The sequence below is a fragment of the Macaca nemestrina genome, chromosome 12 (genome assembly GCF_043159975.1).
Source record: "Macaca nemestrina isolate mMacNem1 chromosome 12, mMacNem.hap1, whole genome shotgun sequence".
Classification (NCBI taxonomy): Eukaryota; Metazoa; Chordata; class Mammalia; order Primates; family Cercopithecidae; genus Macaca; species Macaca nemestrina.
Window position 1 is genome coordinate 24,906,876 of NC_092136.1, and position 27,147 is coordinate 24,934,022.

Here is a 27,147-nt window from a genome sequence, read left to right on the forward strand (position 1 = left end):
GTTTTACCAAAAGGCACTTTTAAATGTTCATAGAGTTAGAACAGAAACTGAAGAATCTGAGTGCCTGGAAGAGTAATTAACCTGGGAGATGAGCCTTACTGCTCTGGGGGCCCAGATGCTAAAATCAGTTGCAGGATTAAAGAGGGAATGATCCTCCTACCACAGATGCCAGTGCAATGTTGTCAACTGAAGATCTTGAAGGACCATCAGAGGAAGATGACTGTGCCTCAGACCAGCATTCTCAGGGTGCTCACTGCCAAGGGAGACAGTAGCATAGCACCTTGCCAAAGAAGACAGAGTGAGTGAACATTTCCTAAGCAATGTGAGATGGGACTGAGATTCCCAGAAATAACTGTGGACAATTTTCATGAATAAAATGAATCTTTGTCTCTGAGTGGGTTAGGAAGGATCTCATCTGGCCAGTCATGAGATCTCATTTCCACTGCCTAGTTGAAGATGCCACGGGTTATCCCTGTTACATGTTATATACCATAGCCACCTCTTCAAGAAAGCCTGGTATACTAGATGGTGACCTGCCCATGTGGAGGCATTTGGGATATTTATGAGAACATTGACAGTTAAAACCTAGTGCCACTTCTCTCTCCTAAGCCTGCTTGTTGTATATCATTTTGAGCCTCTCTTATGGTTTAGGGCTTTAGTTCGTTTTCCTTTACTTTCTGAGATACCATTACCAATGTCTTTGTACTTATATTAACCCTAAGATAGGGTAGTTTTCCCAGCTCAACTTTTACTTGCTCTTCCTGAAAAAGAGGTTTAGATCTCTCACCTGGATCTCCCTTACCCATAAACCATGATCCTTAGGCTGAGTGCCTTAGACTGCTGCCATGCAGTCATCTTCATGTACTCATTTTCCACAATGGGTAGAGATGTATTGGCAGCTGGCCACTGAGGTAGATGTCCAGTGGGAGAAAACCTCCTTGGCTTCATTCACACAACCTAGATGAGCAGAAGGTGTCCAAGGTTGCTCATTGTACTTCACCTGGGGCAGGCCCACCTTAGACCTTAGTTACCCCAATGTCTGTGAGGCTCATGTTTTGCTGCTCATCTGGGCCAAAGCACACCAGGCATGAGATTGTGCCCTCCTTTTTATGCATCTTCTTTTTATTTATTTTGTTCCTTCTTCCTGAATTGTTTTTTTCCCTATTTCTGCCTATAAAATTTAGGCTCTTCTGACCGGGCATGGTGGTTCACGCCTGTAATCCCAGCACTTTGAGAGGCGGAGGTGGGTGGATCACGAGGTCAGGAGATTGAGACCATCCTGGCTAACACGGTGAAACCCTGTCACTACTAAAAATACAAAAAAAAAAAAAAAAAAAAAAATTAGCCAGGTGTGGTGGCAGGCACCTGTAGTCCCAGCTACTCAGGAGGCTGAGGCAGGAGAATGGTGTGAACCCGGGAGACGGAGCTTGCAGTGAGCTGAGATCACGCCACTGCATTCCAGTCTGGTAGACAGAGAAAGACTCCGTCTCAAAAAAAAAAAAAAAATAGGTTCTTCTTCAATTACTGGAGTGAATAGCATCTTTATGTAGCTTTTTCTTCTGATTTTCCCCACTGATTATGAGCATCTTGAGTTGTCATTGCATTTTGGTAGACAGGTCTTGTAGTTTTGTAAACATACTACTATGTATGTGTCTGTCCTATTTGAAGGTGAACTCCTTTAGTGAGGCTTCAACAATAAGCATTACTTAGCTCTCCAAAGCCTGAGGATCTCTAGAATGGCTGAGAAATTTAATGAGGCCTATAGGCCAGGACCTTGGGATGTATCTGGAAAAGCTTAAGAAAAATCTTCCTGTAGACAACTGGCTTAATTGTAATTGAGATTTAAATTCATTTCAGTAACACACACCCACTTGGAGTACTGGAGGTCAAGGCTGAGAATTCTATCATGGATGACCTGGGTGAAATTGGCATAAGAAAGGCCTGGTAAATATTACCTGGCTGTTAAAGTTATTGATTTCCTTTGTTATTTTGCCTAGAGGGATGCGAGTGTTGGGAATCTTTTCGTAAGACTGCCTTAGGCTATGAGGAAAAGTCTGTAAGTCAAAAAGTAAACATGTTAACATGTTTTGTAATTAGCCATGGACCCTGTTTTTTTGTTGTTGTTTGTTTTGTTTTGTTTTGTTTTAATTTCCTAAACGGAGATCAGGTAAATCTTAATAAAGGTAATCTAAGGTTTTGCTAGCCAAATATGTAAAAATAAGCCATTTCTTTTTTTCTTTCTTTTTTATTTTTTTACACACAGTGTCTTGCTCTGTTGCCCAGTCAGGAGAACAATGGCGCTATCATAGCTTATTGTAATTTTAAATCCCTGGACTCAAGCAACAACCCCCACCACCCGCCTCAGCTTCCAAAGTAGCTGAGACTACAGGCATGCACCACTGTGTCTGGCTAATTTTTTTTTTTTTCTTATTTTTTGAAGAAATAAGTCGCATTATGTTTCCCATGCTGATCTCTAACTCTCGGGCTCAAGGGATCTTCCTGCCTTGAACTTCCAAAGTGTTAGGATTACAGGTGTGAGCCACTGTCCCCAGCCAAGCATTTATTTCTAAAGTAAATTATGTCTAAATGTTAGTACGAACATCTTAGTTGTAGTCGTCAGACTTATCAGAAAGTAGCATTTTACTGCACATGTGTGGCGCTTGCTAGTAAAATTCAAATATTTGATTCTGGTAGTTTTTTGTAGATCATTTGAGGAAATAATGTTTATTTAATGAAATCTGTAAACCCTAAAACCAACTTCCTTTCATCTATAACAAACTTAAAGATTATTTGACATATATATCGTGTGTGTGTGTGTGTGTGTGTGTATATATATAAAATGAGATTACAATATCTTTAACTGTGAAAAGCCAAGCTTCTTTAAGCATACTAGCATAAACACCAATTTGTGATCTTAGTTTGGAGCCTAAGAATTAGGAATCATTATTGAAAGAACCACTTAGTTTATACTGTTTTCCTACAGTTTTCCATCCTTTATTAGTCAGTCTTTTATGCTGAAATATTTAACCTCACACTAACACTTCCATTGATCCTTAAATAAAAAGAAAAACAACCCTGGAAGCTAATTGTGAGAAATACATCTTCCAAATGTGACTATGACCTGTCAATATACCCTGCCCACTATTTTATGCATAACATAAGGGAAGGATGTACATTTACAAGTGTCATTGTTTATCAAACTTTTTACCCATTTTATTTAGTCTATAAGTTTTCAATTCGGGAATTCATTTTTATATATATGTATTTCATTTTTATAATTTCATTGATTTTTTGCCTACAAAGTACATAAAATACAAATCAAACATTATAAAGTATAAATATAAAAATAAAATTTGTCTATAACTCAATTTCCCTAAAATAATGTATATTATTGGACTATTTCTGTTAGATATTCTCATTCCCATTTTGTAGCAGAAGTAACTGGAACTTAGAAATATAACTTGGGGCTCGGCACGGTGGCTCACCTCTGCAATCCCAGCACTTTGGGAGGCTGAGGCGGATGGGATCACCTAAGGTCAGGAGTTCGAGACCAGCCTGGCCAACATGGTGAAACCCTGTCTCTACTAAAAATACAAAAATTAGCCAGGCGTGGTGCTGGGCCCCTATAATCCCAGCTACTAGGGAGGCTGAGACAGGAGAATCATATGAACCCAGGAGGAGCAGGTTGCAGTGAGCCGAGATCACATGACTATACTCCGGCCTGGGCAATAGAGTGAGACTCTGTCCTCCCCTCCACCAAAAAAAAATAACTAACTAACTAACTAAATAAATAAATAAATATAACTTGACTGAGCTAAGATTTAAATCAAGGCCTGTTATTGCAAAGCCCATGTCAGGGGTGTGTGTGTGTGTGTGTGTGTGTGTGTGTGTGTGTGTACATATATATTTCTATTTCTTCATATTCTGTGAACAAAGATTACTTCTCTCTTTGAACTTGACAGTGTTCTATGGACCCTCCCTGAACCAGTATTCATTTGTTGAGCCACATATTTATACTACCACTTATTAAATAATAAGTGTTTGTAAAACTTAGAAAAATAAAGGATGTAGGAAGAGGAAAAAGGACATAAAATGGTTAAGAAAAAGCCCCAAAGTAGCCTTGGCAAAGATAAAGGGATTGCATTTTAATTAGGGAAGAAGGAGCTGAGTTTGGATTAAAACAAATTCCCATTCTAAAGTCTGTGCTTTTATCTGCTGCACAACATTTGTTACCTTTGATGAGCTTGTTTATTTGATGTTTCCCTGAAGGTTTTTATTGCTAAAGTATCTTCATTGCTCAGACCCTCCAGAACCACCACCCACAGTAGAGAGAAACCAACCAGCACTTACTCACTGAGTGCCACATACTGTCTTGGTCATTGGATTCAAAGATAAACAAGATGAAACACCTGACTTTGTGATGCCTGAGTCCGGTAATGGGAAGCCCTCCATGCCACTTCTCTGTGAGGTTTTGCAAGAGCTCCCTAAGATTACATAAGTGTTATAGTTTCTCTGTACAGTATTTAAAGCTACATTTAAAATGCAGAGTGTCTTCTCATCTATGTCCCCACTTTCTTGTTTCGTTTTTGAATTGCTTTCATCTTCGTTCTACACAGCTTGAGTTAATTCTGGTATCTCCAAAATACAGATATTCAAAAGCCAATCGAAAGAGAAGCATGGACGGTGTCAGGGAATCACATCATCAGTCTACTTCCTTCTTGAGCCCAGCAACTTTTCAGAAGCTTTGATCGAGTTCCCCGAATTACCATCCTGTTCTCTGAATCTTTCTGCATGTAAGCTTTTTGACGTGTTCTTTAGGTCAGTTCAAGGATATGTCTCCAGTCCCAAAGATCACACAAAATATTTACTTTTGAGTCTGGGCCAGCTTTTTCAAAACAAATACTGAATTTTGAATTCAGCCTTCAATCCACAGCTGTATTTTTGTTGAACACAATCCAATTAACAAGTATTTTTGAGGGCCATAAGGTGATAGGACCAGGAAAGTAATTCAAATCCGTAGTTCTGAAGTACAGATCTAGCACTGCTACCTACTAAACACATAGCCTTGGCCAAGTCACGTAGCCTCTCTGAACTGCAGTTTTCCCTTTGATAAAATGGTGGGGTTTTTTGTTTGTTTGTTTGTTTGTTTTCCTTTTGAGACGGAGTCTCGCTCTGTCACCCAGGCTGGAGTGCAGTGGCGCGATCTCGGCTCACTGCAAGCTCCGCCTCCCGGGTTTACGCCATTCTCCTGCCTCAGCCTCCCGAGCAGCTGGGACTACAGGCGCCCGCCACCTCGCCCGGCTAGTTTTTTTTTTGTGTGTGTATTTTTTTAGTAGAGACGGGGTTTCACTGGGTTAGCCAGGATGGTCTCGATCTCCTGACCTCGTGATCCACCTGTCTCGGCCTCCCAAAGTGCTGGGATTACAGGCTTGAGCCACCGCGCCCGGCCTAAAATGGTGTTAATAATATCTGCTTCAAGTGAATGTCATAACATTAAAGAAATGATATACGGTAAGGATGCTTCATTGACAGTTTTAAGTACTAGTTATGAATTACAATAATTATACTATCAATTGTAATAATATCTGCCAATAAGACCATTACAGAGCTGCTAAAACTCAAATAAATATAGTGGGACAAAGATGCCTTACATGCATGATTTGTAAACAATAGAAGACAAATATGGCCAAATGCTTATATACTAATTAAACTACTTTGGATATCAGATAATATTTCCAGAGTGCTATTCCAAGCAACATTGTTTTCTAATTCAACTTTGTCAATGCTATGTTAGTATAGTCTTAACATAATACTCAGGCAACCTATCATGTGTCAGGATGGAGTGAAAAGAAATGAAGAAAAATGGTCCACAAACTTTCTGAAGCCTCCCACATACAAATAATTGGATGAAGTATTGGGGGGAAACAGCAACAGAGTCAGAGTTCCCAGGTTAAAGCAATTGCCTGTCCTATTTTGCAGCCATATGTCTGTTACAATATTGAGCTGTCACATATTGAGACTGTCAGTGTGACATCTTCATCAGTTCAAGGTGACTCTGGCCCCAAACATATCTGGCAATTACTGGGGCACCACCCTCACCCTATCCTCCATCTCCCTGGCATCTTAAGAGAATGTACTTGCCATGCCAGACACATTTCCAGTGTGATTTAACTTTTGTGGGCATCAGCCAACACTCAGCACACATAAAAAACCCAATCAGCTTCATCCCCATTTTTAACTGTGATAAGAGTCCAGAAAAGAGCATCAGATAGGCAGAAGAGATTCCAGCTCATTTCTGAGGGTGAAAGCCAAAAGCGGGTTTCTCTCTACAGTGGAAGTGCACATCAGACATTCAGGAGATGGATTAGGAAAGTAGAAAACTCTCCCACTATTCTGTAAAGGAAGCAGTAAGTTTCTTTCTCTCCTTTTAAAAGGGCTAACTTTAATTTTTTTATATCATTATTTCACACTGAAAAATTACTCACAGAAATAAAATTTCCTTTACATTTCTCTGTTTAAGATGCACAGAAACTGTGCACCAGAGACAATGAGTATATTCACGAGAGGGCTATGAACATATAAAGTACATTTCATATCCTAAAACTCTCTCTGTCTTACAAAGTGAAATCTGTGGGGAGGGGTTGGGCATGTTAAGATTACTAATGCCCTGGTCATTATAGTCAGAATTCACTTTAAATTTTGGAAAGCAAGCAACCAAAGTACTGAACTTGGTTGTGTTTTGGTGAGACTCATAGTTAAAGGATCTGCTGACAATTGAATGATACTGAGATGTTATTATGCAGCATCTCTGCAGTCAGAATCCCAGCTTAACCACTTTTGAGTTGTGTAAACTCAGATAATTTATTTAACCTTTCTGAGACTCAGTATTATGAATTACCAAATAGTGATAATGAGAGAACATGTTTTATATGGCATTTTTCCTATTGTGTAAAGTAACTCAAAATGTGCTGCATAGTATGCTCATTGGCTAGTGGCCAAAGTGGTAGTAGTGGTAGCCTGACCAAAAAAAAAAGAAGAAGAAGAAGAAAGCAAGTAATAAAAGCGAGGGACTGTATTAAAGTTCTGCATCTTTACACTATATCTGGTCTTTGTGTATTGTCATACTTTTTCCCACTGTGATTCTTGTACTTGTCCTGTTTTGAATAATGTTCTCGAGATTTTTCTCAAAGATGGTTTCAGTTTTGTTCATGTATAGGAACATTCACAATAAGAACTCATTGGAAAATTCACAAAGTCTACAACTGAGGTTAAAACCATATAATAAAGCCTTGCTTCAAAATAATTATTTTATTTATGATATTAGAGTTTATTTATTTTAGAGATTATTTCTTAGAGATTTAGAGATTAATTATTTATGATATTAGAGATTTTAGTATTGAGAAAACATTTTAGAGAAAACATAATTTGATATCTGAAATATTATCATCAAATATATTAACCACATTTAAAATATGCTCTGTATCTGTATCTATCTGTATGTCCATGTATATTTTAAATATAGATTCTTTGTCTATGTAGAAAGATATATATTTTTTATAAAATAGACTTAAAGGCAAATGATGTCATAATATTAACGTCTACCATTTAAAATGCTGTGAGCAGTGGATGATATGAAATGACAGAGAAGAAATCAGCAAGGTCAATACCATTTCATTTTGCATGTGGATGGGAAATCTACATTCTATCAAGTGCCCACACTCAGTGTTCTTAATCAAAACTATGGTGACACAGGTGAGAGACTTAAGTAACTGTGCATGACTTAGAGTGAATCCATTCTTGTCAGCAGAAAGTGCATTTTCTGAAGCACATGTCCTAGTGTGATTAGCATTCTGTTTATGAAATTTACTTCAACATGTAGAAACATGCTTTAGTTTGGGAAACAAAGACTTAAAATTAGGTAGAGTAAGGGTGAGATATACCTAGATTTGAGAAAGCTACATTTTAGAAAAAATCCAATTGGACAATTATAATACAATTTTTCAAGGGCATGAGAATCTTGCTCTGTAAACAAATGGTTGTGATGATTACAAAATAGCCCAGTAAGCCTTTTAAAATAATGTTAACAAGAAAGGGGAATAGCTACCAAAAACAATTTATTTTTAATAGGGTGTATGGTTGATTGCCAATAACAACATTTCAACAAATTGAATATTAGTATCAACAGCCTTAAAACTGATTTTATACTATCTTATAAGAGCCAATTTTTATATTTTTATCTTCTACACTTCATACAAAATAACAAACATGTTCTAATGGCAACTTGATAAGTAATATATTGTGAATTAGTCAAATGTTTAAGATGAAACTTCAATTTTTGTTTTTTTGTTTGTTTGTTTATATTTTTACCCCAAGAGGCAAATGTTGGTTTAGTTAATGAGTAAAATCAAAATAGAATCTTACATCCACAACTGAGAAAATACATGGCTTTCTCCTTCATATTAAGCATAATTATATAAGAAAATCAATCAATGTACTAATTGAATACTTAAATGCTCCAATTCTATCAGACTAGATGAAAACATATCAAATTCTTCCAAGGATTTTTCAACTGTTTATAAGAACTAGATTTATTTTCGTTATTAAAAATCTGGAAAGTGGCAATAGAAGCACATTGACATTGCAAACACTTCTGAAATTGTCAAGTCCATTTCCTGTTGTTTTCTTCGTGGTGTTAGATCTTAAATGTGTTGCCTAAATGTGACCTCAACTCTTTATAATTTACAAAGCACATTCACACACATTGACTAGCAGTACCTCTGAGAGAGTGTTGCACATTAGAAAAAAAAATGCTATGATTAAGCTGTTTTGCCCTGCATCTCATACTCTAAAAGATGATGAATTAGGTTTTAATCTCTGATCATTGGACTCTATATCCTATGATCTTTTTAATATCACATAGTACCTTTTATGTGGTTATAATAAAATTAGTCCTTCATAGAAAATAACTATTTCCCTTTTAAAATCTTACCTTTTCTAGACAGCTATATCCTTTCAAGTGGCATGTCCCTTAGCAGACTTGATGCTCAAATCAACTTAGATAATCTTGAAACCCCAATGTAAGGAAATTACAATTCAGTGGGGGTCCAAATTGCTCCAAAAAACCAACATAGGACATCATTACAATATTATGTGACTCTTTCACCAGTGCTGTTTATCTGACATGAAATAGAGCTGGAGCCTTTCTATAGAAGGAGTAACACTTGATGGACGTTAAAATCTGGAAAGAAGTGAAAATTTAGAGAAATATTTCTTCACGCTTGAGTTTCTCAGCATCTAAGTGCTCAAATGGAAGAGTAGAGGAAGATAAGAAATTGTATTCTGTTGTCTATCTGTTATCCTCAGGGATGCAATCACAGGCTGTCTCTAATCAATCATATACATTAAAGGTGCAAACTCTTCTCTATGTGCCATCTGGAAGAAGACATTAGTATCAGAGTGCAGCTACTTGTCCAGGCAAATGTAGCTCACGAAGTATTTTTTCCTCTGAGCATCTTAGTCAGAATTTTATTCCCTAAATACAAAGTCCCTTAAAAATTGTATTTTACAAGAATAAGACATACTTAAGGCTCACTTTCTTCCAAAGTCAGACTCTCATTTGTACAATGCTTGATAAATGCATACTAAAGACATTCAACTGTAGATTCCCATACTTTCCAACTCTGAAAATCATAATCTATGTTTCAACATTCGCTATTTCCTCTGCCTCTTTTAATTAATGATGACTGACTTTTATTCTCTCTCTCTCTCTAATGGGAAACACAATTTGCTTTTGAAGGGAAATATCTGTGGATAGTCATGTTGTTGTGTTATCTTAATAATTTCCCTTAGTCTAAAATGTAACCCTAGATGAAAAAGTCTACAATTGCTTATCAATTTGCAGACCCATCCAAGTGCATGACCCACCCCACCAACCAAACAAACAAACAAACAAACAAAAACAAAAACAGTATAGTTGATAGCTTTTAAAAAAGGGAATCCTGAATTATATGGAAGTGGGAATAAATGATTAAGAATAAGAACTTTAGCAAAGCTAGGAGCCTTAAATGAAAGCAGAGAAAGTAGGAAAAATCATTGTTGTTACATAAAGAGGAGAAGATATTTGGATTATCATTTGCAAATTGAGGGAATGTGTCACCATGCTGATGTGGCACTGAGATGGAGAGCCGCTGTGCTGGGTCAGGGTACAAGGAATATTTATCTGAGGAGACTTAGATGGAAAGTGATCCAAAATTGCAGTCATTTGAACAGAATCACTTCTGTAAATAACTAAAGTAGAAACTAAGAGAATTGATGTATATAGATCTGGATAATGGATAATAGGACTATTTGTGGAGCTCAACAAGAACTGAACAAAGGTTTTAGGACCCAGACGTTAATGATGTACAAGTCTTGGAGCTTCCTTCTCACACAATGCTGGGTGCCTAGTGCAGACAGTGGAAAACAACATAAGGAGATTGCATAGTGCTTGGCAAAAGAGGAGACATTTGTTCATCCATTCATTTGTAAATGTTTATTGAAAGTCTGTGCTATGTGAAGCACATTTATAGGTACTAGGAACATACTGGTCAAAAAAAGTTCTCATGGAACTTTTGAATAAGTGGAGACAGCAATATATTTGACAAATCAATGAAACACATAGCATTTTGCTACCAATAAGAGCTTTTTTAAAAAAAGCAGGGAAAAGGGCAATAAGGGTCTTGGGGTTGAATTTTAGCTAGTATGGCTAGGAAAATTATCCCTGAGAAAATGGTATTTGAGTAAAGAAAGAGAAATGTAAGGGAACAAATAATCAAGATGTTTGGGAAATGAGTATTCCAGCAGAGGAAAGAACAATTTCGAGGGAGAGAAGGGGACTACTGTGTTTGAAGCACAATGAGCAAAGACGGTTGCATCAGAAGATGAGTTCAGAGAAAATATGGGGGTAGCAAAGGGTAGAGAGGTGAGGAGACCATGTTGGGCCTTGTACTCTATTGACAAGGACTTATCACTTTTATTCTGAGTGAAAAATAAAGGCATTGGGAAATTTTGAGCAGAGGACAGACACAATTCAACCTATCATTTAATAGTATCATGTTGGCTGCTTTTTTTGAGATTAGATTTGGTGAGAGGAAGAGGAAGAAGGTCTCCTAAGAAAGATCATCCAGCAGAATATTGAAGTAATCTGCATAAGAAAGAATAGGAGTTTGGGAAAGGTTTGTTATAGTGGAAGTGATGACAGCAATCCTATTTTTGATAATTTTTGAAGGTAAATAAAGAAGAAAAAAATTTTTGCTCAGTGACTTTACCTTTCTGGAATATAATGGACAAGGACATTTGGGAAAAAATAAGAAATTTTATAACAGTAGGTTTGATGGTATTCAGTGGCTCAAAATGTTATAGAATACTTTGAAAGAATATACTTGATATGGTTAGGCTGTGTCCCCACCCAAATTTCATCTTGAATTGTCACTACCATGATCCCCATGTGTCCTAGGAGACACCCTTTGGGAGATAAGTGAATCATGGGAGCAGGTTTTCCCCATGCTGTTCTCCTGATAGTGAATAAGTCTCACGAGAGTCAATGGTTTTAAAAGGGGAGTTCCCCTGCACACACTCTCTTGCCTGTCTCCATGTAAAACGTGCCTTTGCTCCTCTTTCGCCTTCCGTCATGATAGCGAGGCCTCCCTAGCCATGTGGAACTGTGAGTTCATTAAACATCTTTTTCTTTGTAAATTACCCAGTCTTGGGTACTTCTTACAGCAGCATGAGAGCAGACTAATACAATATTATAGCAAAGTTTCACAATAGTTACTTTAATTAGAATTGAGTATAACATAGTGATTAAGAACATGGACTGTATAGATCAACATATGTTGGTTAAAATCTTAGCTATGGCAATTATTAGCCATGTGACCTTGAGTACCTTACTTAAAATGTTTCTTTGTCATATCTGCAAAAGAAGACAATAATATTAATACTATAGTATTATTCTGAATACTATATGATCTTAGTTTCTTTTTGTAATATTTGAACTCTGATGAATGCTGATTAAACATTATTTCTCTTACACTTACTATGATCATTACTGTTTATTCCTTTGAGTTTACTATGGCCTCAGAAACTTGTTGATTTTGCTAGTAATAAATGACCTTAAAGGTCTTATTTTAAAATAGGAAAACACTAGACTTGAAGTTAAAATCTAAATTCAAATGTGGTAGTCATTTATCCAGACTTATGGTTTACTGATATTAAGGCCCAGTTAGATCTTAGGTCTTCAATTCAGTGTTTTTTTCTATTATGCTATAATTGTAAAGTAACACAGGTTATACTATACCCTACAAGATTCCAAAGACTTACATAACTTGTTGTAAGACTACCAGCCAAGTGTATGTGCCACTAGTTGTGCATCTTTCGGACCTACAAAAGCAATCAGCCTCACTTTTTGGAAGAGCTTGGTTTTTGTGAATCAGGTTGGCTCATCTTCAGAGAGCCATGCGGGAGACTCAGAAACTTTCAAATGAAAAACCATTTGGGACACATTAAGATTGACTTGGTATCTATCAATGAATTCTAACATTACTAGAGTAATTTACTGGGACAGGATTCTGAGAATAGTGGTCATTGCCACATCTGGGAATTTTCCTTTGACCACAGGCTGCTACAGAAAATCACCTTATTCCTCATCTGATTTTTAATTCAGGTGGAAATAGTAATGGGGGCAAAATGAACTAAAGACTATTTTAAGCATATGCATGGAAGCAACTTCTTAACGAAGTTTTATAATTTTCTACATCACTAAATTAATCTAAGGTCAAAAAAACATATCTTATAATGATTGCAGGATAGGATATTGAAATGTCCATGATCATAGAATGTGCTTCTAACTTTTTGCTCAAGGGTGGAACACACTGACCAAACAGAATAGGCCAACTCTTTCCCAGGTACTCTCTATTTTTCAATGAATGAGCTTACATTTGAATATGCAAGTGGCTTTTGATATACTGAAATGCAGAAAAACAAAATGTCTTGTCTACCAGAAGTTCTCTATACACACACTTGCACACACAGGCAGATTTTTGAAAACAAAAATGAATTTTAGATTTCATGAAATTGTTTACTATTTTGAAGCATTGTTTTAATTTGTGAGTTTTTATAATGTAGAGGGTTTATAATAAATTATTTTAACTCATTCTGTTGAGATAAGGACCAAATTCCAAAGCTATTGTTGGAAAACAGAATCTCTTAAGGAAATGCATTCTCATGTTTTCCCTGTGCAGTATTTCCAGGGAAGAAGTGAGCTACTGTCAAGAGATAACATTTGTATGTTATTCATGCTCAGCGTGTCATCCAGCAGCCAGGACACTGTTGGAACAAGTTGGCACCTTAGTAAGTTTTGTGCATATATAGCATTCAATTAGCAGAAGAAATTAATTTTGCTAGTCAGAAATAAATCCTTTATGCTTGGAATTACTGTGAATAAAGCTTGTGAACTCTAATGTAATATTACTTTCTAGATCCTACTAGTTACTTTAGGCCTTCCAAACTTATACTGTAATCTAAATTGCTGTCAAGAAAATGAGTATGAACCAAAAAAATATTTTCATATCTGGATAAATAAGCAAATAAAATTAGGTCAAAGAGATTCCCCTGTTGCTAGAATGGCATCAAGACAATCTTTAGAACTTAAAATAGCAGCAGATAATTATATACCTCAATATTTCCTAAACTATTTTCTCCTATAACTCTTTTTAATGAAATTTCAGTATTTTTTTTAAGTTTTTTGAGGTTAAATAAATATTGCAGCTTAAAGATGAACATATCAATATATTCTTTCAGCTGAAAATGACTTAGTGATCATTTTTTCCAACTCATTTTACAAATGAAAAAAACAGAGATTTGACTCTTGTTAGCTAGCTAACAAGACCCTGGCAAATCTTGGTAAATTCTAACATACAACATAGAGCTCCTGTAGTCATATGATGCCAAAAAATAAATGTATAAGTAAACGTCTTTCCAGTGAACTTAAAATCTTCCCACTATTTTTTAAATTTGAATAAAAATAATAATAAATCATGTATGTGTAGATACATTTTAATGTTAGTTTAATGGGTAGATCTTCCCAAAGAAAATTTATTATTATTGTTACCTGATTATTAAAATAATTGCTAAAAATAGACACTGTTAAGATTTTACCAGCTATATACTACGTTAACCTCATTCCAAGTGTTCTATGATATAGAGAGTATGTTTATCCCATTTTACAAATAGGAAAATATTCAAAGTCTCATATTTAGAAAACAGTGGAGCTGAAGCTCAAACTCAATGCTCTTTTCCACTCTGTACTGCTTCCTTCTTTAGCAAAAAGTTTAAACAATAATAATATTAAGTTAATTCATTAAGATTGTCTTCTAAAGTATGGTTTTAGAAACTGAAATGTGCATTACACTGGGTAGAATAAAACATCTCCTCTAAGCTCAGAAACTTCCCAGAAACACAAAGGTAGAATGTGGCCTGACTCTCACACTCATCTTTCTCAGTCAGTTTTCTTTCATAGCCAAGGGACAAATTGAATTGTTCTAGATATGCAGGGTATTTTGAGGCAGAAGACAAAAGCCTAGATTCATGGGAACTGGTTTTATGTCAGATCTTGTGATTCCCTGTAGAATCCTTGGTATGAAAATTCATTCCTATGCTTTAAGTTCACATCCACTGTCATTAAAATTATTAATTTTGTTTTATTTGCTTACATACAGCCATTGTCAGGTAAAGCTTTTCAATATTAGGTGATTTTACAGTATAAATTTGGATTTGAAAAATATAAAAATACAATCCAAAGTATGCATATAAAAATGCTTGAAATCATAAGAAATTTGTTTAATGTGTGACAAAGATGTTGACATTTCGATTATGGCAAAGTAGACCACTGGTTTGGAAATCCTGAGAGATTGGTTTTAGTTACTTTGTCATTAAAAACTGGAATGGACTTGGATAAAGTCATCTACATATCCTTAGTCTCATGGTCTCTAAGAGCTTAGATTCTTGAATGAGACTGCCTGGATTCAAATCCCAGCTCTCCATCCCAGTTGTGTGGCCTGGGGCAAAGTCTTTAACTTCTCTGTTTTTCTGGATCATTATCAGAATAATAGAAGTAAATGGAGTACCTATATCACAAAGTTGTTATATTGGTTAAGTGAGTTAATACATCAGAATCTCTGAGATAAAACAACAATACCTGGCAGATATTAAGTACCAAATACATGTTATACTTATTGTATATCCAGTCAATTACTTTAATTGAACACATACTATGTACTAGACACTGAGCAAAGGGCTGAGGATAGTAAAAAAGAGTTAGACAAGGTTCCATCCTTCCTGCATCTTGAAATTTAGTATCTAACATGTAAACAGATAAAGTCATCATTGCCTCACCTGTGAAACAAACATTGCTAAAAGCATCTCATGATACAGACATAGTTAGGCAAAAAAAGCAACTTGCCTTTATGATTCTAAACAGATTTTTATAACAGTGTAGGGCTTTAACTGATGAAGGGTGAGCAATGGGAAGAAAGATTTTACGTGAACACTGAATAAACAGCAGATGCCAATTCATGGAGTATAAAGGTGTGTGGTGTGTCTAGGCAACCAGAAATAGTTGGTATTGCTGGTAGAAGGGAACTGCTGAATGGTAAAGTTAAGTTAGAGATGTAGACAAGGGCCAGAAACAAGTAGACTTTAGGTTCTAAAAATGTTCCCAATATTTTCAGGAAAAAAAAAAAGAACCATTAAAGGGATTTAAATAGAATAAATGATCAGATGTGTGTATTAAGAAGCTCACTCTTGGTGCACTGATTTCCTATACAGATGAAGAAAACAAGGAAAACAGCAGACTGTCTAAGACGATGTTTTGATTTATAATAGAGAGATGAAAAGGATAGCTGAAAGGAGAGATAAAAAAGAAAGATGTGAGAATTATAGCCTCAGTTTACTTGATTAAATTTGGTGGTATATGCACTCTCCAGCCCTTACTCCCCTCATCAGAAAAAAAAACAAGCCTGGAGGCCTGTAGAGCACAGGAAGTGAAAGAAGTTTCCTTCTAGACACTGGATTCTCTGAAAGACAGCTGTGAATTGAGGATAAATATTATTGCTCCATATCCTCATACGTTTACAGTGCAAAGTCGCAGATATTATTGTACTTTCCCTACTAATGAAAAAAGTTACTCAGCGTTAGGATTCTTACATGCAAACATTAGTGACTGCAAAGGTGTTTGCTAAATGATCAGTGCATAATAGAAAAATGGCAATATCATTGTCTTTTAAATACACATTTTTAACCTCACACATAAGTAGCAGCTTGAATGGGGCTGCTGTGATACTGAACTCCTTTTAGTCTAGAGTAAGCAACAAAAATTATTCACACTTTATCATTTTATTTGTAGCTCTAACATATTATTTCATATTCCACAATAAAGGTCAGTTTTGAATGGAAGGTTTATTTTTATTACATATTCTTTCTTAATGATCCCAATATAATACCAACTGAATCAAAGAAATTCAGGGAGCTATCTGGGGTCTTCAAATGCTTTCTGGTCTACCTCCTTCCAGTTGCAGAAGAGAAATTTATGCCTCAGGGAGGTTTAGTGATTTGTTTAAGGCTGTTGAGCAGAAAGAAAGCATAAGAGAGTGCAAGACTCCTTGTTCTCTTGTTTTTGTTCATACACCAGATTCTGATTTTTTATTTATTCTAGTCTCTTATAACTAGTCAATTTCATATTTTTACTTAAACATATAATGGGATGGAAAGCATAGGAGAGGTCACATAGAAAAACACCTCTCATTATCTTCTAATGCAGAAGCAGATTGCAGGGGTTAGAAGACTTTATCTGCAGCTCAACCATGAAGACCACACTGCTAAACAGAATCAGCTCAGCTCTCAGCTTGGCTCATTCTTTTTTTTTTTTTTTCCAGGTAGTTTTTTCTTTTAAACTTCAATTTTTCACATCTGAAGATGCTACATATGTAACAAACTTTTGCATTTGTTGGCTAACACACTCAACAGTACAGTTTTGAATAAAATGTAAAACACCTGCAATGAATAATAACCACCAACAAAGCGCACTGTCTAAAGAATTGAATAACATAGCTTGACAGTCCCTGTGCATTCTCCAGTACTTCACCCTGCAACACCGAGAAAATGTGTGGAAGAAGCCAAGTTAAATAAAGAGTTACTGAATTATCATGGGATGTTGAAATTTCCTATCCTGAGAAATGTACATTTCTGTTTAGCAGCTTGGAGGGAACAAAAACAAAAACATACCAAGAGGGACTAACTTGGACAATGGGTCATAAACACTAAGGAAGCTGCATTAGGAGAAGGAAAAAATTGATCTACAGGATTTAGGGAAAAATCTATTAAATTAGAAGAAAATAGCCAGAGGTTGAGTGAAACACCGCTAGTGATGTGCATTCATACATTTCCTAATGTTCTAGGGATAGAAAAGCTACTGAGGGTAGGTTCCTAGAGCAGTCAATTGACAAGGAAAATGAGTATCCATCAGTCCTCTTTAATTTTTTTTAGTTTTTGTGGATATATAGTAGGTGTATATATTTATAGGGTGCACGAATGTTTTGGTACAGGCATACAATGTGAAATAAGCATGAACATTCTTCATCAATAACATCATGAAGAATGGGATAGCCATCCCCTCAAGCATTTATCCTCTGATTTACAAATAATCCAATTGCATTAAGTTATTTAAAAATATACAATAAAGTTATTATTGACTATAATCACCCTATTGTACTGTCAAATAGTAGGTCTGATTCATTCTTTATATTTTTGTTGTACCCATTAACCATCTCCACCTCTCCCCAACACCTGCTTCTAGTAACCATGCTTCTACTCTCCGAGTTCATGAGTTCAATTGTTTTGAACTTTAGATCCCACAAATAAGTAAGAACATGAGATGTTTGTCTTTCTGTGCCTAGTTTATTTCGCTTAAGTCTTAATTGGAAAGAGTGCAGTGATCTAATAAAGATATTGACCCCGGACCTTGGAGTGGGGACTGATGACATTCAATCTCTATATTTATGACCCTAATTATGATCCAGTTGACCCATTTATAGATGTGCAAATAGACATCCCAAAATGCCACCTGCTTTTCTAAATTTATGCAGCTATTCAGTGGCAGATCCTGACTTGAAAGACCAGAAGTGTAGTTTTTCCCTGTGGAAGTGAGATGGACTTACAACCCAAAATTGATTCAGATTTCAAGGCTGATGAAGTTATACCTGCACTAGGAGGAAATAATAAAACTTATTGCTCACGTAGTGAGGCTTTCTAGGGATAGCATGGCAGGCTCGTGAGCAGTTCCAAAAATGGCTTGAGAGAACAAAGAAGCTGTCTCTGGCTTCAGACTTTATTGTGTTAGGTAATGGGGCTAGGGTAAGCTTTCCCTTGCACCATCAAAGTATTGCACGATTGCATAGCATATTAGTTTTTGGGGGGTGCTGTAAAAATTACCATAAACCAGGTGACTTAAAACAGAAACATTTTATCTCATAAATCTGGAGTCTAGAAGTCTGCAGTCACAGTGTCAGTGCCATTGGTTCATTATAGAGACTCCGAGAGAAAATTACATCCCAAGCCTTTCTCCTAGTTTCTGCTGGTGGTTGCCAGCAATCTTGGTCATTTCTTGGGTAGTACCTTCATCACTCCAATCTCTGCCTCCATCATCATATGGCTGTCTTCCCTGAGTGCTCTTGTGTGTCCTCTTCTCTACTTAGAAAGACATCAGTCATATTGCATTAAAAGCCCACCCTAATCTTATATGACCTCATTTTAATTTAGCTGATTACATCTTCAGAGTCACTATTTCCAAATAAGGTCACATTCTGAGGTTCTAAATAGATATGAATTTTGAATAGGACACTATCCAACCTAATTCACATGGTTCAAACTTCCTGATGGTGCCAGAGAAGGGAATTCACAGGCTTTGTTACTCAGTTTTTCAGATGTAGAGCAAGAAGGAAAAAGGGAGAGGTGGAAATTTGGAAGCTTTCAGCACTCAGATATCAAATATATAGTCAGATTCCTCATTTCAAAAAGTCTCTTGCTTCCTCAGTGAGTTACACTCTTCACTTAGTCAACCAGGTAGGTCAACACTAACATTTATCTTTCAAATTTGGTCACTTATAACTGTGAAAAGGAGATGCTAAAATGATTAAAGATGTTGACACATCTACAAAAGCTGTATTCCATTTTGTCCTAGGCATGTATGATTATACATTCAGTCTGTCCAATAATAAAGAATACCAAATTCAGAAATATCAAAATATTTTCAGAAAAATAGATTGCATAATTTAAGGAATTATTTCTCTATGGTACTGGAAATCTGATGAGGAGAGAGGTGAGCATAGGAATGGCAGAAACAAAGCTGGACCCATGGGGAGAGACTTGGGATAGTAAGAAAGAATGCAATTATAAGAATTGGAATTTGAAGTAAGGGACTAGGCTCAGAAATGTGCCCAAATCCATTTAATTCAACCTAGGCAATAATTTACTCTACAGCTAGAAGCAATGTTGATTTGATGGTAAGTTCTTTGACTAGGAAAATAGAGTAAATTTGAAAAAGTTTCAGATCTTAGGACAACTAGGAAACAATGAGGACTTTAGGGATATGGAATTCTTGAGACCTAAACCTCCTTTATACAACAAGTGTTTTGTAAACCTTCCTTCTTTGCTACCTTAAGATAAAATGCATGCTATTTACCTCATGCATACAATAATAATTAGAAATAAATATAGCTATCTAAGTGTAATAAAAGGAGAAATAAAAGGAAAGCGATTTCTAAAACTGCATATTGTTATGTAAATAGATAAACTCCTCTGCGGTAGAAAACATAATAGAGTACTCAGATGTCTTCACCTAGATGTGAATGAGACAACTGCAAATGAAGTCCATGGTAATGGGGACTTAAAAATGAGTGAAGTGGCCATCTAGTCATGTAACTTTCTGAAATGAAGACCAGCTATTGGTGAAGATCTGAACAAAATAAAATACGATATTCTCTTTCTTTATATCGTAAATTCATTCCTGGAAAAGTCCACATATGTTTAAAACTTCCACAAATATTTTAATTTATATGTAAAACAGAATTCAATTCCAGTTTTATATTATTGTGAGCAGATTTTCTTCATTAGTTTGAGTGTCAGGTTGAACACCTATGTACCCAACATTCATTGTGACAACCAAAATGTTTCCTAAAAAGTATCCAAAATGCCCCAGAACCCAATAAAATAGATACTTTCAAATTTTTCAGATTAAGAGGGAATGTAGTTCTTCCTGCATAGCAGGTGTTTACTTGCAATTTTTAATGGAATTTTTGAAAACTACCAATTAAAGAGAATTTTAACAGATTCCGTCAATCATAGAAATCAAAATGCCCTCATCTTTCTAACTTAGTACATTTATTTAATGCTGTGAGAACACTTCACTCAACAGAGAAGAGGAAGACTAATGTCTGTTAGGGTTTGTTTATTTTAATCAAATAGAGAATAGGGTCACCTGGTAAATATTGGCATGGATAGGACTGTGATGACCCAAATAGCTTCAAATAGAGAAATGGAGACACATTTCTCACCAAGTATTTATGAAGATAATGATCAGAAGCAACACATACAAGCTTCATTTTTGTAAAGATATTGGAAATAGAGTTCAGGTTGGTGGAATGCTGTCTAGGTACTGGGCCACTGACTTCTTAATAAGAAACAGCAGTGATCTACTGAGAGTTTATGCGAATATATACGTGTGTGTGTGTGTGTGTGTGTGTGTGTGTATGTATATATATATAAATATATAAATCAGTGGGATTGATTGCATAGACAGTATTAACAGAACTACAGTGTCTAGAACCAGAGGTTTTCTGTACTCATCAGACATTATCAGCTATAATATAGTTCATTTTGTTATGCTTTGCTTTATTTTTCTTTGAATATTTTGCAATTTTTACAAATTGAAGGTTTGTAGTAACCCTGCATAAGGAAAGTCTATCGGCACTACTTATCCAACAGCACAGGCTCACTTTGTATTCCTGTGTTACATTTTAGTTACTCTTTTTCATTTTTATTAAATCTGCTATGCTGACCTCTGATCAGTTATCTTAGATGTTACTATTGTAATTGTTTTGGGGACTCCATAAGCTGTACTCCCATAAGATGATAACCTTAATTGACAAATGTTGTGTGTGTTCCATCTGCTCCACTGATCATCCATTCTTCCATCTCTTCTCCTTCTTGGGCTTCCTTATTCCCTGAATTACAACAATATTAAAATTAAGATAGTTAATAACCCTACAATGACCTCTAAGTGTTCAAATGAAAGAAGACTCACATGTCTCTCACCTTAAATCAGAAACTGGAAATGATTAAGCTTAGTGAAGAAGGCAAGTCAAAAGCTGAATTAGACCAAAAGCCGGGCCTCTTGTGCCAAACAGTCAAGTTGTAAATAGAAAAAAAAAAGTTATTGAAGAAAATTACAAGTACTACTTCAATGAACACACAAATGATAAGAAAACAAAACAGCTTTATTGCTGATATGGAGAAAGTTCTAGTGGCCTAGACAGAAGATCAAACTGGCCACAACATTCCCTTAAGCCAAAACTTAATCCAGAGCAACACCCACTCTCTTTAATTATATGATGAGAAAGGCAAGGAAGCATCAAGAGAAAAGGTTGAAGCTAGCAGAGGTGGGTTCATGAGCTTTAAGGAAAGAAGTCACTTTCATAACAAAGGAATGCAAGGTGAAGCAGCAAGTGCTGATACAGAAGCTGTGGCAGGTTATCCAGATGATCTAGGTAAGACAACTGATGGAAGTGGCTACACCAAACAACAGATTTTCAATGTAGACAAAACAGCTTTCTACTGGAAGAAGATGCCATCTGGGACTTTAATAACTAGAGAGAAGTTAATACCTGACTTCACGGCTTCAAAGCTTCAAGGGACAGGCTGACTGTCTTGTTAAGGGCTAACACAACTGGTGACTTAAGTTGAAGCCAATGTTCATTTACCAGTCTGAAACTACAGCCCAAAAGAATTGTGCTAAATCTACTCTGCCTGTGATCTATACATGAGACAACAAAATCTGGATGACAGCACTTCTGCTTACAGCATGGTTTACTAAATATTTTAAGCCCACTGTTGAGACCTACTGATCAGAAAAAAAAAAAAAAAGATTTATTTCAAAAAATCACCATTCATTAGCAATATACCTGGTCACCTAAGACTCTTACAGAGATGTACAAGGATGTTAATAATTTCTTTTGCCTGCTAAAACAACACCCATTCTTCACCCTATGAATCAAAAAGTAATTTTGAGACATAATTTTCATAAGGCTGTAGCTGCCATAATGATTTTTCTGATGGATCTTGGCAAAGTAAATTGGAAATCTTGTAGAAAGGATTCACCATCCTAGATGGCTTTTAAAACATGTGTTTAATATTTGTAGGAAGAGGCCAAAATATTAACATTAACGGGAATTTGGAAGAAGTTGTTTCCAGCTCTCATGGATGACTTCAAGGGCTTCAAGACTTCAGTAGAGTAAGTAACTACAGTTGTGATGGAAAGAGCAGGAGAACCAGAGTTGGAAGTGGGGCCTGAAGAGGTGGCTGAGTTGCTGCAACCTCATGACAAAACTTTAATGAATAAGGAGTTACATTTCATGTATGAGCAAAGAAAGTGGTTTCTTGAGATAGAATATATTCCTGGTCAAAATGCTGTGAATATTGTTGAAATGACCACAAAATATTTAGAATATTATATAAACTTAGTTGACAAGGCATAGGCAAGGTTTGAGATAAGTGACTCCAATAGTCACAGAAGTTCTGTGGACAAAGTATTATTGAACAACCTCCCATGCTACAGAGAATTGTTTCCTGAAAGAGAGAGTCAATTGATGTGCCAAACTTCTTTGTTTTCCTATTTTGAGAAACAGCCACAGTTGCCCCAGTCTTCAGCCACCACCATCCTGATTAGTCAGCAGGCATCAACATTGAGGCAAGACCCTCCACCAGCAAAAAGATTCCAATTGCTGGAGATTCAGATGCTTGTTAGCATTTTTAAACTATATTTTTTTTACCAAGGTCTGTATGTTATTTTTTAATGCATAATGTCATTGGACACTTAAAAGGTTACTATGTAGTCTAGATATAACTTTTAATATGCGCTGGGAAACCAAAACAAAATTGTGTGTCTCTCTGTATGGCTATATTTGCTTTATTGCTCGAATTTGGTACCAAACTTGTAGTATCTCTGAGGTATGCCTGTATTAAATTTATTTCAGCTTCCATATTTTAAGAAGGCAGATTGGAAAATATTTTTTAAAACATCAGCAAACTGATGAAAGGGCTAAAATATGTGTAGGTGCATATGGATATTTTGCTGTATGCAGACCACTAATCTTTATAAAATACTCATGTTTCAACTTCTTGTAGTCACATAAATATTTTTATTATGTAAATATTACATTATATTTTGAAGTACATTTTTCAATTAATATTCTTTTTGAAATGATGGTAAAAACATATAGCATAAAATCTACCCTCTTAAATGTTTAAATGTACAGTACACTATTGCTAACTATATGCACATTGTTATATAGCAGATCTTTAGAACTCTTTCATTTTGCTTGACTGAAACTCTGTACCCATTGAACAATACCTCCTCATTACCTCTTTATCCCCAGCTCTTGGCAGCCACGATTGTACTTCCTGCTTCTATGAATTTACTTTCTTTACATACCTCATATACATGGTCTCGTGGTATTTGTCCTTATGTGACTAGCTTATTTCAATTTGCATAATGTGTTCAAGGTTCATCCACGTAGTAGCAGCTGATAAGATTTTCTTCTTTTTTAAGGCTTAATAATATTATATTGCATGTATATACCACATTTTCTTTATCTACTCATGTGTTAATGGACATGAAAACTCTTTCTACCTCTTGGATATTATGAATAATGTTATAAGAAACATGGACGTGCAAATATCTTTTTGAGATCCTGATTTCAAGTATTTTTTATAAATACTCAGAAATGGGATTTTGGGGTCATATGGTAGTTTTATTTTTAATTTTTTGAGTAATGTCCAGACTGTTTTAGATAGTGGCTGCACTATTTTACATTCTCCCCAAAATGTAAGAGAGTTCCAATTTCTCCACATTCTCACCAGTACTTCTTATTTTTTGTTGTTTTTGTTGATGTTATTCTAATAATGGCTATTCTAACAGCTATGAAGTGGTATTTCCTTATGGTTTTGATTTTCATGTGTCTGATGATTAATGATGTTGAGCATCTTTTCACACACCTGTTGGCCATTTGTATGTCTTTTTTGGAGAAATGTCTATCCAAGCCCTTTGTCCATTTTTTAAATTGAGTTATTTGTTTTCTTGCCTTTGAATTGTAAGACTTTCTTACATATCTTTAATATTAACCCTTTATCAGATGTGTGGTTTGCAAATATTATCTCCAATATTATATGTTGTCCTTTTCTCTGTTATTTCCTTTGCTGTGCAAAAGCGATTAACTTGATGTAGTCTCATTTTTCTATTTTTGCTTTTGATGACTTTGCTTTTGGTGTTGTATCCAAAACAGTATTGTCAAAGCCAACGTTAAGAAGCTTTCCCCCTACATTTTCTAATAAGAGTTTTATAGTTTCAGGGCTTAAATTTAAGTGTTTAATATATTTGGGTTAATTTTTATGTATGGTGTAAGTTAGGGGTCCAGTTTTACTCTTTTGTAACATGGTTATTCAGTATTTCCAACACCATTGGTTGAAGGGACAATCCTTTCCCCATTGTGTAGTCGTGCCAAGACTATTACATACACATGGGTTTTTTTCAGAAGTCTTTACTCTGTTTCATTGGTATATGTCTGTCCTTATGCTGATTCCATACTATTTTAATTACCATTCCTTTGTAATATGTTTTGCCGTTAGGAGGTGTGAGGCTTCCATTTTCAACCTTCTTTTCGAGATTGTTTTGGCTATTTGGGGTCCTTTGTGGTTCCATACAAATGTTAAGATTATTTCTTTTCTATTTCTGCAAAAACAATCATTGGTATTTTGATAATTGCATTTAATCTGTAGATATCTCTGGGTAGTATTGACACTTAAATAGTATTGAATCTTTCAGTCCATTGACACAGCATGTCTTTCCATTTATTTATGTCTTCTTTAATTCCTTTCAGCAATATTTTATATATTTGAGTGTGCAAGTCTTTATCTACTTGGTTAATTTCAATGCTAAGCATTTTATTCTTTTTAATGCTATTATAAATGGGACTGTTTCCATAATTTGCTTTTTCAATTGTTTATTTTAGTGTATAGAAAAGCAACTGATTTCTATATATTGAGCTTGTATCCTGCAACTTTGCTAAATTGCCTTATTTAGTTCTACTAGTTGTCTTGTGAAATCTTTAATGTTTTCTACATATAAAATTATGTTTTTTGTAAATAAGGATAATTTTAGTGAATTGAATTTTTGTGAATAAGGATAATTTTAGACCTTCCTTTTTTTATTTGAATGCTTTTTGTGACTTTTTGTTTGCTAATTACTCCAGCTAGAACTCCCAGGACTATGTTTAATAGACATGGTGAGAGGGCATACTTGCCTTGTTTGTAATCTCAGAGGAAAAGCTTTCATTCTTTCACCTCATACTACTGAGTGTGAGGTTAGCTGTGGGCTTTTCATATATGGCCTTTTTATGTTGTGGTAATATTATTCTATCCCTAGTGTGTTGAGTGTTTTTATTGTAAAAAGTTGTTAAATTTTGTCAACTCTATTTAGATTTCATGTGATCTTTATCTTTCATTTTCATATGGTATATCACATTGGTTGATTTTCATATATTGAACTATCTTTGTACTCCAGGAGAAAACTCCCACTTGGTCAGGGTGAGTGATCATTTTATTATGCTGTCAAATTTGGTTTGCTAGTATTTGGGGGCAATTTTTTTCTCATAGATTCATCAGGGATGTTGGGCTATAGTTTTTTCTTGTGGTGTCTTTGTCTGAATTTGATAATGTTGACCTCATAAAATAAGTTTGGAAGTGTTGCTTCTTTTTCTTTCTTTTTTTTTTTTAATTTATTTATTATTATTATACTTTAAGTTCTAGGGTACATGTGCATAATGTGCAAGTTGGTTACATATGTATTCTTGTGCCATGTTGGTGTGCTGCACCCATCAACTCGTCAGCACCCATCAACTCGTCATTTACATCAGGTATAACTCCCAATGCAATCCCTCCCCCCTCCCCCCTCTCCATGATAGGCCCTGGTGTGTGATGTTCCCCTTCCTGAGTCCAAGTGATCTCATTGTTCAGTTCCCACCTATGAGTGAGAACATGCGGTGTTTGGTTTTCTGTTCTTGTGATAGTTTGCTAAGAATGATGGTTTCCAGCTGCATCCATGTCCCTACAAAGGACACAAACTCATCCTTATGGCTGCATAGTATTCCATGGTGTATATGTGCCACATTTTCTTAATCCAATCTGTCACTGATGGACATTTGGGTTGATTCCAAGTCTTTGCTATTGTGAATAGTGCCGCAATAAACATACGTGTGCATGTGTCTTTATAGCAGCATGATTTATAATCCTTTGGGTATATACCCAGTAATGGGATGGGTGGGTCATATGGTACATCTAGTTCTAGATCCTTGAGGCTACCTGACTTCAAACTATACTACAAGGCTACAGTAACCAAAACAGCATGGTACTGGTGTTGCTTCTTTTTCAACTTTTTGGATGAATTTAAGGAGGATTGGCATTAATTATTTTTTAAATGTTCAGTAGAATTCACCAGTGAAGCTATCTGGTTCTGGACTTTTCTTTGTTAGGAGGTTTTCATTACTAAATTAATCTTCTAACTCGTCATACTTCCATTAAGACTTTTCTGTTTCTTCATGCTTTAGTCTTGCTAAGTTTTATGTTTCTAGGAATCTATTCATTTCTTCTAGGTTATTCAGTTTCTTGACATATAATTATTCATAGTAAACTCTTATAATCTTTACATTTCTGTGATGTCAGTTGTAATGTGTCCTCTTTATTTTCTGATTTTATTTACTAAGTCTTCTCTCTTTTTTCCTAGTTCAA

At 35.5% G+C, this 27,147-nt stretch overlaps 1 protein-coding gene across 14 annotated transcripts in view; it reads left to right on the forward strand.

Annotated features, from left to right (window-relative positions):
- Positions 1-27,147, forward strand: part of LOC105471588 (leucine rich repeat containing 4C) — a 1,332,829-nt gene that overhangs the window by 801,640 nt on the left and 504,042 nt on the right. For 12 of the 14 annotated variants that reach the window (XM_071074846.1, XM_071074847.1, XM_071074852.1 and 9 more), the window contains one exon: positions 22,506-22,597. The exons of the other annotated variants lie outside the window; for them this stretch is intronic. The gene's annotated coding sequence lies outside the window, so the exon portion shown is untranslated. The remainder of the gene's footprint in view (positions 1-22,505; positions 22,598-27,147) is intronic. 14 annotated transcript variants of the gene reach the window in all.